The sequence below is a fragment of the Chinchilla lanigera genome, unplaced genomic scaffold, assembly GCF_000276665.1.
Source record: "Chinchilla lanigera isolate Chin_1 unplaced genomic scaffold, ChiLan1.0 scaffold00004, whole genome shotgun sequence".
Taxonomy (NCBI): domain Eukaryota; kingdom Metazoa; phylum Chordata; class Mammalia; order Rodentia; family Chinchillidae; genus Chinchilla; species Chinchilla lanigera.
This window is the reverse complement of record NW_004955405.1, coordinates 17774600-17788783: the sequence shown is the minus strand read 5'-3', so window position 1 is coordinate 17788783 and position 14184 is coordinate 17774600. Positions and strand designations below refer to the sequence as shown.

General features: G+C 35.0%; 3 pseudogenes; 1 reads left to right on the top strand and 2 right to left on the bottom strand.

The window, feature by feature from the left end:
* Positions 1-715: 715 nt before the first annotated feature.
* On the bottom strand, positions 716-1213 carry LOC102023429 (annotated as a pseudogene).
* Positions 1214-1323: 110 nt separating this feature from the next.
* LOC102017738 lies at positions 1324-1783 on the bottom strand (annotated as a pseudogene).
* Positions 1782-14184, top strand: part of LOC102023107 — a 102785-nt pseudogene continuing 90382 nt past the window's right edge.

Genomic DNA, 14184 nt, shown 5'->3' with positions numbered 1-14184 from the left:
CAATGACCCACTTAGAAGGTAGGCAGCAAATCAAAAGAGATGTTTCTCAAAGGAAGACATACAAGTGACCAAAAAACACATGAAAAACCATGCTGGATATCACTAATTACCAGGAAAATGCAGTCAAAATCAAAATGAGATATTGCTTCCCTCCTGTAAAAATGGTTATTAATAAAAATAAGGGTAATAAGCACTAGAGAAGGTATAGAGAAAAGGACATACTTGAATACTGCTGGTGAAACTAGTACTGTCACTGTGGAAAAGAGGATGGAGTTTCCTCAACAAATTAAAAACGGAATTATCACATTATCTGGCAACCCTACTTCTGGATATATATATCCAAAGCAAGTGAAATCAGTATGTGGAAGAAACATCTGCACTCCCATGTTCACTGCAGCACTGTTTTTTGTTTGTTTGTTTGTTTCTTTATTGCTGGTCATTCCTTTAATATCAACAAGCTGTGGGGCTGGGGATTTAGCTCAGCGGCAAAGCGCCTGCCTGGCAAGCGCAAGGTCGTGAGTTCGGTTCCCGGTACTGGAGAAAAACCAAAAAAAAAAAAAAAAAACAAAAAACAAAAAACAAGCTGTATATGTAAGCCCGTGTAGAGGAGATGCCCACATGTATCACACACATGCACATACATACATACATACATACATGGGGACAGATGTGTGGCTGGGCCCTCGTTGTTCTAAGGCACTTCAGATCCATGTTTTCAATCTTGCCCCTTCCTGTGATATTTGACAAGTTCCTTCTTTGGAGGCAGAACCTTTTCTTCAAAGAAGCCCTGCTTGACAACATTCCCTGCTGGGAAGTATCTGGCCATCACAAAGGAGCACCCATCACATGCAGATGCCCACCAGACTTCCACCTTCTTTGTATTCTTCCACACCATGGCTGTGAAGTGTACAGTCCCTGAGGTGAAGCTGGGCTGCTGGAAGTTGTAGCTCTTGATTTCATTGTACCATAAGTCAGCCACCTCCTTTTCTGTCTGATTGTAAGACGCCCACGGAAGGTTCTCCCTACACTGGCCGGGAATGGACTCTGGGCTGTGCTTGAGGATCCTAGTGCTGGCCAAGGCTTCTGAATATTGCTGAGCCTCATGGTTGAGCTTCTGGCAGAGCTTCAGTGGGGGAACACTGTGCTGCTGTCGGGACTCGCTGTGGGCCTTCAGGATCTCCTTATTAAACCATTTGGAAGCTGACTTGCCCATGCCGGCTCAGTGCTGCTCGGCTTCCATGGGCTGTGCTGCGTTGTGTGTGTGTCTGTGTGTGTGTGTGAATGAGTATATAGACTATTTATTAGTGGAGAAGGCCTATAGCCTCATTGCTTCTTGGACACACCCACAGTGCGGCCGCGGCGTCCAGTGGTCTTGGTGTGCTGGCCTCGAACTTGAAGGCCCCAGAAGGGGCGGCAACCCCCTGTGGGCTCTGATCGTCTCCAGTCGCTCCAGGTCTTCTTGGAGCTTGTTGTCCAGTCCATTGGCCAGAACCTGGCTGTGCTTCCCACCCTTTAGGTCCTTCTGTCTGTTCAGGAACCAGTCTGGGATCTTGTACTGGCGTGGACTCTGCATGACAGTGATCACGCGCTCCACCTCGTCTTCAGGGAGCTCTCCAGCCCTCTTGGTGAGGTTCATGTCTGCTTTCCACAACACCATGTGAGTGTGTCCTTGCCCCACACCCTTAATGGCAGTGATGGCAAAGGCTATTTTCCGCCACCCAATGACGTGAGTGTTGAGTACTCGCAAAATGTGCGGGAACTTCTCAGGGATCACTAGAAACATGGCGGTAGCAGCAGTGGCGGTGTGTAGGCCTCCTGTGGAAGAGCAGCACTGTTATAATAGGCAAGAAATGGAAACAATTTAAGTATCCAACTGAGGAATGAAGCAAATCCAGTACACATGCACAATAAAATACTATTTAGCCCTGAGAAGAATGGAATTCTGGAGGTAGCATGGATGAAATCAGAGATTCCTATATTAAATGAAATAAGCCAGACACAGAAAGACATGCACATGGTATGTACACATGGTATTCCATTAATTTGTATAATTATGTGGTTTTGTGCAAATATACATTATGAAATGGAGCACAGGTCTAAATGTAAAATGCAAAAACACAAAACTCCTAGGACATAACACAGAAGTAAATCTAGAAGACCTCGGGTGTGATGATGACTTTTTAGACAAAACACTGAGGGCACACTAAATGACAAAGACAGTATGAGAGAGACTTCATTAAACACTCACTCCTGCTCTGCAAAGGCAATGTGAAGGGAATGAGAGGCAAAATAAAAACTGGGAGAAAATATTTGCAAAAGACTTATTTGATGAGAGGGTACTGTCCAAAATATTCAAACGCTGTTAACAAACATCTCACCAAAGATATGCGGGTGATAAATAAGCTTGTGAGAAGCTGAGTTACATTAAAGGTCGAGCCTGTGGTAGAAGTGGATGTGGCCTTCCTTCTCTTATTCTTTTCCTCTGTGTTATTAGAAAGTTCTATAGGATCCATTTCCTAAAATCTTTTAGTTTGTTTTCTTTCTGTTTTCTTCCTGGGGGGTATAGATCAAGGTACTTCAGCAAGCAGTTCTGCATGGTGCAGAACTGGTCTAGAGAGTCACACAGACTAACCATTTGATCTCTTATTTGCTGCAGCAAAAGATGAACAATAGTCCATCACCAAGGTCATTGTCAGTTTGAAAGCTCAGCCCGCTGAACTCAGGTCTCCTTTGGCAGCATCAACTTTGGTCTCTTTTTCAGCTTTACAATTTCACTTTCTCTTTTAAATTCCAAGTATTCCAGGATAATCTGTTCTTCCTATGATTCCTCTGTTTTCTTGAAAATGAGAATCACACCTATTTTTGTCTTGTCTGCTGAGCAAAATACACTTCCTGTTTTAGTATGTATCTTAACTTTTATTTAAATGGAATTTTATTAACACATGATTTTAGTTTTTGGGTTTTTTTTTGTTTTTTTTTCTCCAGTACTGGGAATTGAACTCACAACCTTGTGCTTGCCAGACAGGTGCTGTGCTGCTGAGCTAAATCCCCAGCTCCAAACAAATAATTTTAAAAATTGAATATCAGATACAATATAAGTAGAAATGTAAGGAATGTGATGTTTCCTCAGAAAGCGTTCAATCTTTCTGCTGCAAGGTGTGTGGAATGTGAACTGGCTATTATAATCCAACCAGGGCTGAAGTGGAGGCTAGATTTCAGTATTATTAAGCATTTGTCTAATTTTGACTTATGTATAACCTTGGGGTTGGCTCTCCAGTTAAGTCCAAAGTGTTCACAGGTGCATTCTAACCTCTAATCCTGTTTCTTTAGCACATGAAGACTAATAAAAATTTTTCTTTAATTTAGTTTGTGTTTCGTTTCTTTTCTTAATCTTGTGCCCTGTGTTTTTAAAATTTGGCAGATATCTTGAGTGAAGCTGAAATGCTGTTTATGTCAGTTCTTTGTATTACCTTTGGTAGTGAGAATCTGGCCCTTTTAAGATTTTTTTATTTGTCTCTATTCCCATAGAGCTGGTAAAAGCTATGTTGCTTCTTGATCTATTAGTAGAGGCCTTCTGTCTGGGTCCATGCTGGGTTTATCTGTTTCCTTCCCTGCATGTAGAATCCTGAATGAATGAGGAAAGGAAAAGAAAACCTACCTGCAAAATGATGCTTCACCTAACCCTAAAACTACTTGCCTTTCAGGGTATATGTTCTCCAAGTTCTGAGTACCTCAGTAGTTTCCAATGTGTATAATGTATTTTTTTTAAATCAAGCTTCTATTTTCTATGACAGAGTATTTGTCTATTGTAAGCTGGACGTCTTGCCTATAATGAGCAGTGCATCTATGTATAACATTTTCTACTTTCCATATTTGTTAAATTTCTATCTTTTCCTTCTAGTCTATAAGTTCTTGAGAGCAAAGGGTTTACCTGTATTGTTCATCATTACATCAAAAGTTCATAGTAAGAACACTTGTCAGAGGAAAAACATATTTTACTAATGAATAAACAAAGCTCGCATAAAATATAGTACAAGTAGACAAAAGCCGTCTACTCACTTTATTTGTTCTATTATTACAAGCAGCTAAGGCTGGGAGTAAAAATTGCTATTTTGGAATTTAGAAAAAAACACCTTTAAATTTGTCTTTCTGATCATTAGTTGTAATTGCCTATATATGTCACCACTTGCCCACTTGCTTTTATCAGAAAATAAATTGCATAAGAATTGTGAAAGGCATTTTAAAATTTTAAAACCATCACCCATGAGTTGTATATGCATTCCTCTGCATACTTGTGAAAAATAGGCATACTAATAACTCTTCTTCAGCTTATCTGCACTAAAAAGTCCAAACTGGCTAGAAGCAAGAAACATGAATATAAATAGTAAAATATCTTTTGCCTTATTTCTATCACTGGTATCCATTTTTCCTGTATTTCAACTCAGTTTTGCTTCAGCCATAGAAAAATAGGAAGAATTGCTTTATAATGGCTCAATTAGACCAAAGGTGCAGAGTTGGAAGGGGAAAAATTGATTGTCATTGTGAATGGTTCATTGGATTTTATAAAACAACAAAAGGTCTATTTAAATTAGTGACAGTTGAAAGATTTTGATCTTCATCATGATGGATGATCACAGTAGCCTCAGCGTTTAGAAGTTCAAAACCTATTTCTTCCACTTTATTGCTGGAGCTTCCTCATTTTTTGCTGAGGTCACTGGCAATGTTCAAAAAGGAATAGCTGTCCATCACAGAACTGGTCTCAGAAAGAACTCCATTAGCTTAGGATAAGAGCTTATATTCAATGTATTACTTTTTACTGATAAGGACAGTCCTACAATCCTTATAAAATACTTGTCTAAACACTGAGTCAAAATACACATATTTGGAAGTTTATGAAGGAAAAGGCCTTTTTCCTTAAGTTGAACTGAAAATTATTCAAATTACATGATTCTGGATTCATAATTTCTACTTTTATAAGGAACACATTATCAAAGTTGGAAATCATTGAAAGATTTACATATTCCAAATTTTCCGTTGTTTCAGAATGTGTTCTCATTAAAAAGTATAGTCAGCTGTTTTTAACAGATATATACATTTATTCATTAATTCAATAAACTTTTATTTCAAAACTACTATACCAGTCGGTAAAACTAGTCATTAATTTAAACAAACAGCCAACTGGGAGTGGTGGCACACACCTGGAATTCCAGCATTCAGGAGGCTGAGGCAGGAAGATCGTACACTTAAGCCAAGCCTGGCCTACAAAGTGTGTTTAAGTCCAGCACGACTAGAGTGAAACTGTGTTACTAAAAATAAACAAACAAAATTGCAAGCAGATGAAGAAAGTACATATGCATCTCAAATCTTCAGAATTGCTTCTGAAAGCAATTTACTAAGTGTATGTATAGACTTGCTATATACACACACAATTTGCTATATATACACACACTATGTGTAATATATTTATACCAAAATATCAATGTCTCCCTCAGATTTAATCTCTGGTGAGCGTCCATATCTTTGACTAGAAAGCCGACACTCTTTGAAAATAAAATAGTTTCACCTTACCTAAAATGAGAGCTTCAAACCATGTGATCGTAGCTGTAAGTTAAAAAAGCTATCACATTGTCAATTTGTATTGTTTCCTCAGACATTTAATTATTGATAGTATTTAACAAGATCCACTCTAATGCTACATCCAGTATTCATGTTAGTCTTTGACTAACCATCTAGATTATTTTTATTCATCTAAACTCCATGGAAACTGTTGGTTGGTAAATGTAATCTTCAACGCAGCATGTTTTAAAAATTATATATAGCTGAAGTAATTTATTAAACATATTTGCTTTCAAATTAGAAACCTCATTTCCCAAGAATTTCCCTGTACTTAATGATTGAATAAAGTGAAATTAGACTATTTTCTTTTGATCAGCATTTTTCTGTATGAGAAGATTAAAATTACTGTTAAATAATTTGTACCATCAGACCAAGGGTCCACTTAAAATTTTTCAAGCATGAAAAAATATGGTTATAGGGGAATTGAAAGTAATAACAGTAATTGAAATATAAACCATAATATACTTGTTGAAATGAGCATACTCTTCATTACATATTTCAAAGTGTATAGGACAATAACTTTTAAAAGAGTAATTATCATGTGAAGAATAATGATCACAGAGATACAATGTATTGAAACTGGAACGCACTGATAGAAATCTGTTTTTCTGGATATTTATCTCTTCTACTCCCTAAATGCCTAATCTCAGATTCACAGCAGCTATAGGAATCTAATTAGATATTTTAAGAGAAAGCAACTGCCTCAAAAAGATAAAGGAAAACTAGTTTTGCCTGGAATGTTTTTGTAATGAAACATGACAATGTTTTCTCTACATATGTGAATCCTCAATTCTTCTTAGCTGTTTGAAGTTCCAGAGAGTTTGCTTTATGAACCATATTATGAAAATGCTGACATGGAATTATTTTTAATTAATGATTATGCATGTTTTTATGTCCATGTGTTCGTAGTTTTCTTTCACCTTATTTTACTTAGTTGAATCTGCTGTGAAATAACTGCAACAAATGATCCAGGTACTACTTTTAGTGAATATTTTATTTTATTGATATAATAAAAGTACTTAAGTGTATTCTTTGAACTGTATCAGCCTTTAGCTCATGTATGTGCACATTTAAATAGAATTGATTTTCTCATTGTATATCCTCATTATTCAAACTTTGCATTATTTTTGTCACAAAAATTCCTAGTTGTGGCATTTTGTGCAGATTCATAAAAGAATTTTGATAGAATATGAAAAATTACTGTGCTTTGAAATATGACCCAAGAAAACATTAGTGAATGTTCCAGGACTTACTTATTTATTTTTTCAAACACATGGGAGGTTCAATTAGGTATAATCAAGCCTTCTTGCTATTGTAAAAGAATGGGTCATGATAAGTAAGGATGGATGTTGATAATGAACCACCTGTATCTCAATTCACAGGGAAGAGTATATAAGGTGGTTGATTTGAATGGAAGCTCTAGGGTCTTCAATGAGGGATAAAGGTATTTTTCTATAATTAGTGTTATTAAATATTGGAATTTGTTCTCTAGAGCTCTGTTGGAATTTCCACTTTTAAAAGTGGGTTGGAATAATACGAAATTACAGAAAATTACTGAGAGTAAACTAGAGTTAGAAAGGTTCTCTCAATATGAAGAATAACCAACATATTTAAATTCAATTCTGAAAATATTCTTATAATTCAGAATAATTGAAGGAGACTTACTAGACTGATGTTTTCTAATTTGATAAGCCACAAATCAGATATTTATTTTAACTTTTGGAAACCTGCCATTATAATCATAAGTATTCACAAGTAACATGGCTTTCTATCTATTAAATCTAATTGGAAAGCTAAACCCTGGGTAAAAATAAATACACCAAAATAACTACCTTATGTAACAACTGGTACAAAAATACAAACTATTCAGAAAAAGTTTTAACAATGTGTATTTCCACTGTATTATTACAATTTCAAAAATACATTGAATGATGAGACAAATCGTATAAAAAGGCAAACATGATCGTGCCTAATAAGAATAAATAAATGTTTAAAGCTTCTAGAATCATTATGAGTTTAAACAATTTTAAGCAAAATCTCAAAGGGAAAATATTTTCCTTCCTTTGCAGGCGTATCAATTGAATAACATATAGAACATTTATCAAGTTATTTTAAAAAAGTATTGGTGCATATTTTGCCAGGTATTACAAATGTAACAAAATATAATATAGCCTCATAATTTAGTCAATATGTGTGCATTTTTATTGAGTAGTTCACTACAACTTTTTTTGATTTCTTTCAGTGTTTTGCCAGTCTGTAAGGAATTTACAGTAGCCACAAAATCAGTAAAATTTCAATTAAAATCAAATTGTAATCCATCCTAAAAATAAGAAAACATCAAAGTTGCAAAAAGCAGAGGACCTTCCTTCATTTTCTCCAGTGATGTTAGGCTTCCTCTGTAAATGTTAGAGCTCCAGCGAAAATAATTTGTAAAACTCATTACATTTCCTGCCTTTTTGTTTTTCTTTTATTCCCAGTTTCTTTATTCTGTTTCCTTAGTTTTTGTAAAGGTAACTATTTGTATTATTTTAAATTTAACTACACAGTGATCAGTTTTAGATGTTCAATCAAACATATATACATATATGTATTTATTAATCTTTACAAAGGAAGGAAATTTTGCATAACTTTTTCATCTTGCTTTATTTTATTTTATTTTATTTAGCTTCTTCTGACACTGGGAATTGAACTAAGGACCTTGTGCTTGCTAGGCAGGCACTTGTGCCACTGGGCTATATCCCCGGCCCTCATCTTGCTTTTTTTAATCCTAAATTATATGTTGTACATCACTACACGTAAGCTATGGTGTGTTCATTCCACTATTCAGCTGTGTGATATTGCATTGTGTATGTACACTATTGTCCCTAATCAATGAGAGTCAATCTCAAATTAATAATTACTTAAGTTATTGATAATATATATTATAAATAATGCCACAATAATAGCTTTGGGCATCAGAAATTTTATAATTTGTGTCGGTATAGTTTTGAAATAGACTCTTAGAAGGCACCTATTGTGTGAAAAGATAATAATTGCAGAGAAATTTTTCCTGGTATTGCTAAATTTTTCAGCTTTGTATTCCTACACCCAAAGTATAAATTTTATTGTTTTCAAGTAACACAGTCTATGGTCAGATTTATAATTTTTGACAAGCAAACAGCTGAGAAAAATAATTTTAATGTTCATTTTCATTATTGTGAATAAAATTGAACATTTTTCCTTACATATTTGAGTTATTTTCATTTCTTCCTCTATGAATCATCTCTTTACATATCTTACTCAGTTTTAAAATGTTTAGTTGTTGCTTTTCTTTCTCAGTTGTTAGATCCTTAGTATATTACAATAATGAGTCTTTTGCATGTTAGAGCTTAAGTATTTCTCAGTATGTTACTTCTGGTGTTTTTTGGAATGAAAGTTTAATGTGACCATATATGTTAATCATTAGAGTCATGCTTAAGTTTTCTCCATTGTATGTTTATAGAGTAATTTCATCATACCTTGTTGATGTAATGGTTGTACCTATTATACCTCTGATTCATTTATAGTTTATTGTATGATATGCTGTGGTATATGAGTCTAATTTTATCTCTTTCCAAATTAATGTACAGTAACAATAATGATTATCAACAAGTTCTTATTTTCTCAGATTTTTCACTTATCTTCTTTATATACTATATTTCCATCTGCATTTGATCCTCTATTTGAACTTTGGAACCTTCTACATTCTTTGATACATATGAATAATAGAAAATTTTACTGATAAGATCTTTTATAACATGCAGTGATATCTGGCAGGGCTATGCCACCAATATTCCTTTATATATACATATTTTATGTAATATATACACACATGTATATTTTTGCTTGTTTCCCAAAAATTTTCATTGATTCATTTTTGTATAAATTTCATAATCAATGTATAAAAGAAACTGCATATTTTATAGAAATATGTGCTTTTGGATTGCATTCATTAATATTATAAGATTTTCACAGTCACTATTCATACATGAGGTAGGGTTTGTTTTCTAAATTTTACAATAAAAAATTGAGTTGGATTTCAATGATATTCCTTTTCCCAATTCTTTGTAACATGTAAGCTACAAAGCGTTTATCAAAGGTTTGCATATACAAAGTTTAAAATTGTATAGGACTTTTTTTTTTTTAAACCAGGAATTGAACTCAGGACCTCACACTTGCCAGGCACGCACTGTGCCTCTGAGCTGTATGCCCGGCCCTGAATTTTTTTTTTTAGAACAATTTGCTATTTGTTTTGTTATTGGTGTTTTATGTTGGGTTTGTTTTGCAGTGAAACCTGCCTTGACTAAGAGGTGAATTTTATGCTTTAAATTTCATTTTCTAATCTAGAGCCTTCTGCTGCTGCTGTTGTTTCCTTTCTCTTTGTAGCAATTATTATTTTATCATTTAAAAGAAATATACAAGAACATGAAAATCAGGAGGGAGAAGGATATAATGCCTGTGAAAGAACAGAACACTAGGCCAAAGTTCTCTGCAGGTGGGGAAGGAATACACAAGATTGTAAGATCATAATATTAAACACACATACATTTCAAAGACAGAGAAAGTCTATGGCTATTAAATTTTGAGCTAAAATAAATTGTCTTGAATATTATACCATATATAGTAGACTATTAGAAGCCAATAGAGTAATCATGAGGATATGGGGACACTTTAAGACCTGTGGTAATGTTTCCTTATTGCTGGGACAAAATACCTGATTTCCAAAACTTAAAGGAGAGATTTCTTGGGGGTTATGTTTTAAAGGTTTCAGCCCTTGCAAGGGCAGTCTGGTGGAGGGGTCTGATCTGAGAATATCTGTTCACTTCCCAGTGGACCAGACAGAATGTAGGGAGCAAAGGGAGGCATGGGAAGAATACTCTTTCAGGCCATACCCGCAGCTACCCACCTCTTGTGAACAGGTCCACCTCCTAACAATAAATCAGCTATAGCACCTCCAAGGCCCCACCCCTAAGCACGTGAGTCTCTTGGAGGACTTTTTTTTTTACCTTTGATAACGAGCACTGTGCTGCTGAGCTATATCCTCAGCCCTGAAGGATATTTAGATATGATTATAACATTATGACCCCGGCCTCCAAAAGACTCAAGCACATATCATTATGAAAAATGCATTTAGTCCATCTGTAAGAGTTTCCAAGTCCTAAAAATTTTAGCATTGCTGAAAATCCAAGTCCACAAACTCCTCTAAGACTCAAAGCAAACTCTTAGCTGTGAGCCCCTGTAAAAAATTGAAGTGTGTTAAACACGTCCAAAGCACCACAATGCAGGATGAATATTCCTATCCTCAAAAGGAGGAACAAAAGGGATGGGACCATAGCAAGTTGGAAACACAGGGGAACAAATACTGCATCCTGTAGCTCAGGGTCCAGTACATTAGGCAACTTATAGTAAAATGTAACCCCCTCAAAAGGCTTAGGTGGCCCTGTGCATAAGGCATTGCTGCTAGTTGTGGCTTTAATGGCTTTTTCTTGGGCTGGTCTTGCTTACTGCTGAGGGCTTTCCTCAGCGTTCCACATTCTTTATTTCTCCAACAGTCTCTGGTCCCAACTGTACTTTCAGCTTCACTTTCCTAGCTTTACAGACTGTCCTCTCAGGGGCACACTGTGTAGCTGCACAGGTCTTCTGAAATCTGGGTGAAGACTCACAACTCCTGCATTCTGCATGTCCGTAAAACCAGCACTATCTCGATAATGTCAAGGTCTGCCATCCGCTTTGGCAGTGTTAAGGCTGCAGCTGCCCTGAGTGCCTGAATGGTTGGGCACCGTGACCCAAATTCCAGAGAACCAGTGCACGGGGGTGCCATTCTGCAGCATGGTTTCTTAGGGCTCTGTTCTCAAGCAAAATCTTTTCAGCCTTGCGCCCTTAAGTCGGTGAAGGGAGAGATCTCGCTGCTTCCTAACATGCCCTAGTCATTTTTCTAATACAAAATACTTGGCTTCTTTTTACTATTTTTTCAAAAACCAACCTCTTCTCTGCTCCATCCTTGTGAATGCCTTCTTCCTGTCAAAACGAAAAACTTTTCAAACCATTCAGCTGTGCCATTTGTTCTTGATTCTCCATGTAGGGTTAGCCAACAGCCCACAACGGTACTCTTGACACAGCCTGAATGCGTAGCTGCCTTGAAATTTTCTCTGCCAAATTACTTAGTCCGTACCCCCTATTTCAGTCTCCCCAAAAGTCTCAAGGTATGAGCAAAATGTCGGCAAATTTTTTGCGAGAGTGTAGCACACACTGTCGCAAGGCCAAATGCCAGCAGAGTTCTGGTTCCAACTAAAGCCTCCGAGCTCGGGGTTTAGTGTCTGCATTTGTATCAGCATTTTGTTGAGCTTGGAGCAGAACCTTGCATCAAGCTTGACTGACAGCACTGAGTAAACTGATCTAAGTAACCACCATGCTTTCTGCAAAATCCATCAAATAAAACACATTACAAGAGATAGCTAAGAAAAGGCCTTGAATTTCAAAGACAGGGAAGGTCTACAGCCTTTAAACTTTGAACTAAAAGAAATTGGTTTGAATATGATACTACAAATAATAGAATATCAAAAGGCAATAGAGTAATAGTGAAAATATTGAACAACATTAGATGAAAGAAATTTATAGCAAACCAAATTTCTTCCATATTACAATAAAATAAAATTTTGAGATATTCAAAGGCTCAGAAAACATGCCATCTTTGCAGCATCCTTGAACACAATGATGTGCTCACAATTTTCATACTCATGTAAAACTTTAAGATTTTATTGTCATATTTATCAAATATTTTATTGTAAAATACATTTCCCTTATTTTGTCAAGTGTTGGAAAAATTGATTATCAAAATAGAAATAGTCCTTGGCTTTACGGAGTTTTACAAAACAATGCTTTTTAAAATTTAGCTTAAAGGACATAAAAATAATTTTTTGAAGTTTTATATTACTTTATTTTTGGCTTTGAGAAATCATTTGATTTACTCAGGTTTTCTAATCTGGATTGCATGCAATTTGATATGGATCTTTCTATGAGGGAAGAAAATATGGTCTTTTGAACTGCAGACTTAGTCTATAATTCAAATAAAATTTCACATTTAAAAATATTTTAAAATGATACATTGAAACAAACATTAAGGAAAGTTTGCCCTTTCCACTAAGGTAATCCTTGACAAAAAATGTTGCTCATTAGATTCTGAGTCATTAGATTCAGACACTTTGGAAACAGGAAAACATAATAATGTTTTTACACTTATACTAATAAGACTTTATACTAATATAAAGTACAATTTATTGGAAAGAAAGCAGAGATCACAATTTAATTTTTAAATCCTGAGATATTCCTGTATCAACCACTATAAAAATCATACATTAAATAACCTAGATTATGTCAAGTAACAGTCTATGTAGGAAGAAAACACTATTTTCAAGGGTCTGTGTAGGAAAAAAACACTATTTTAAAGTAGTAAGCTTACCATAGCTAATGTATAACATGGGTATCCACAATATACAAAGAAATGCTTCAAATTTATAAGTGATCTATAAAAACCTACTTTAAAACCCTTAACAAACAACTGATAAATACAAAAGTATTTTATGAAATTATTTTTAATTATGCAGAAGTGACAGCAAACAATACCCTGGGATTAAAGGGCAAAATATTTTCTAGAAAATAATAATTATGGGATTTAAAAAAATTGTATGCTTTTTTAATCATAGGGACTCATTTTTAGATTGAAATTTTTGTTTCTACTGCTCAATTTTAAGTCTTTTGAAATCATAATCTGTCTTTGCATTCTTTATTTTATTTACTTTCACTGTAACAAATTGGTTATTAATGGCAAAAGTCTAAATAAGAACTCTTCACTGAATATTTTTTTTAAATTTTAAAGCGAGTAGTACATGAGAAACAAACAAACAAAAAAATAGAACAGTAGCAGCATACCAGTGTCACCAACATAAACAAATCAAAGCAAGAACATTCAAAGTGATGCAGGGCCTCAAGACAAATTAATACAAATCAACAGTGGTTGTTAATGTTGCATGTCTCTATCCTCAACTACATTGCTCAGATTATCAGATGTAAGAATGAAAGATTGCTCAAACCATTAAAGAGAATAAGAAAATAATTCTTCAATGAAACATCAGAGATAATACAGAGCTTCACTAAACAAGATGGTAGGAGTTCACTATTGTAATTCCATTACATATTGTTACCTCTAAGTCAGTTGATCAGACCACCAGACACAAGCATGCAAAGTCAATCAAAACACAAAAAATTGTGAACATTAACTGTTCTTTTTAATACATCAGACAACAGCAATACATTCATCGCAGCTATTCATATATATTTACATTTTGCCTTCCTTCTTTCTTTTTTCTTCTTTCCCTCATCCCATTCATCCTTCCTTTGAGCAATTTCTTTCCCTTTCCTATCATCTATTGTACATTTTGAGTTTTACATAGTCTTTCAGGTTCCTACACCAACAAAACAATGTGATATTTACACATGTGGGTCTGATTTATTTCACTTATGAGTATGGTCTCTAGTTGCATCCATTTACCT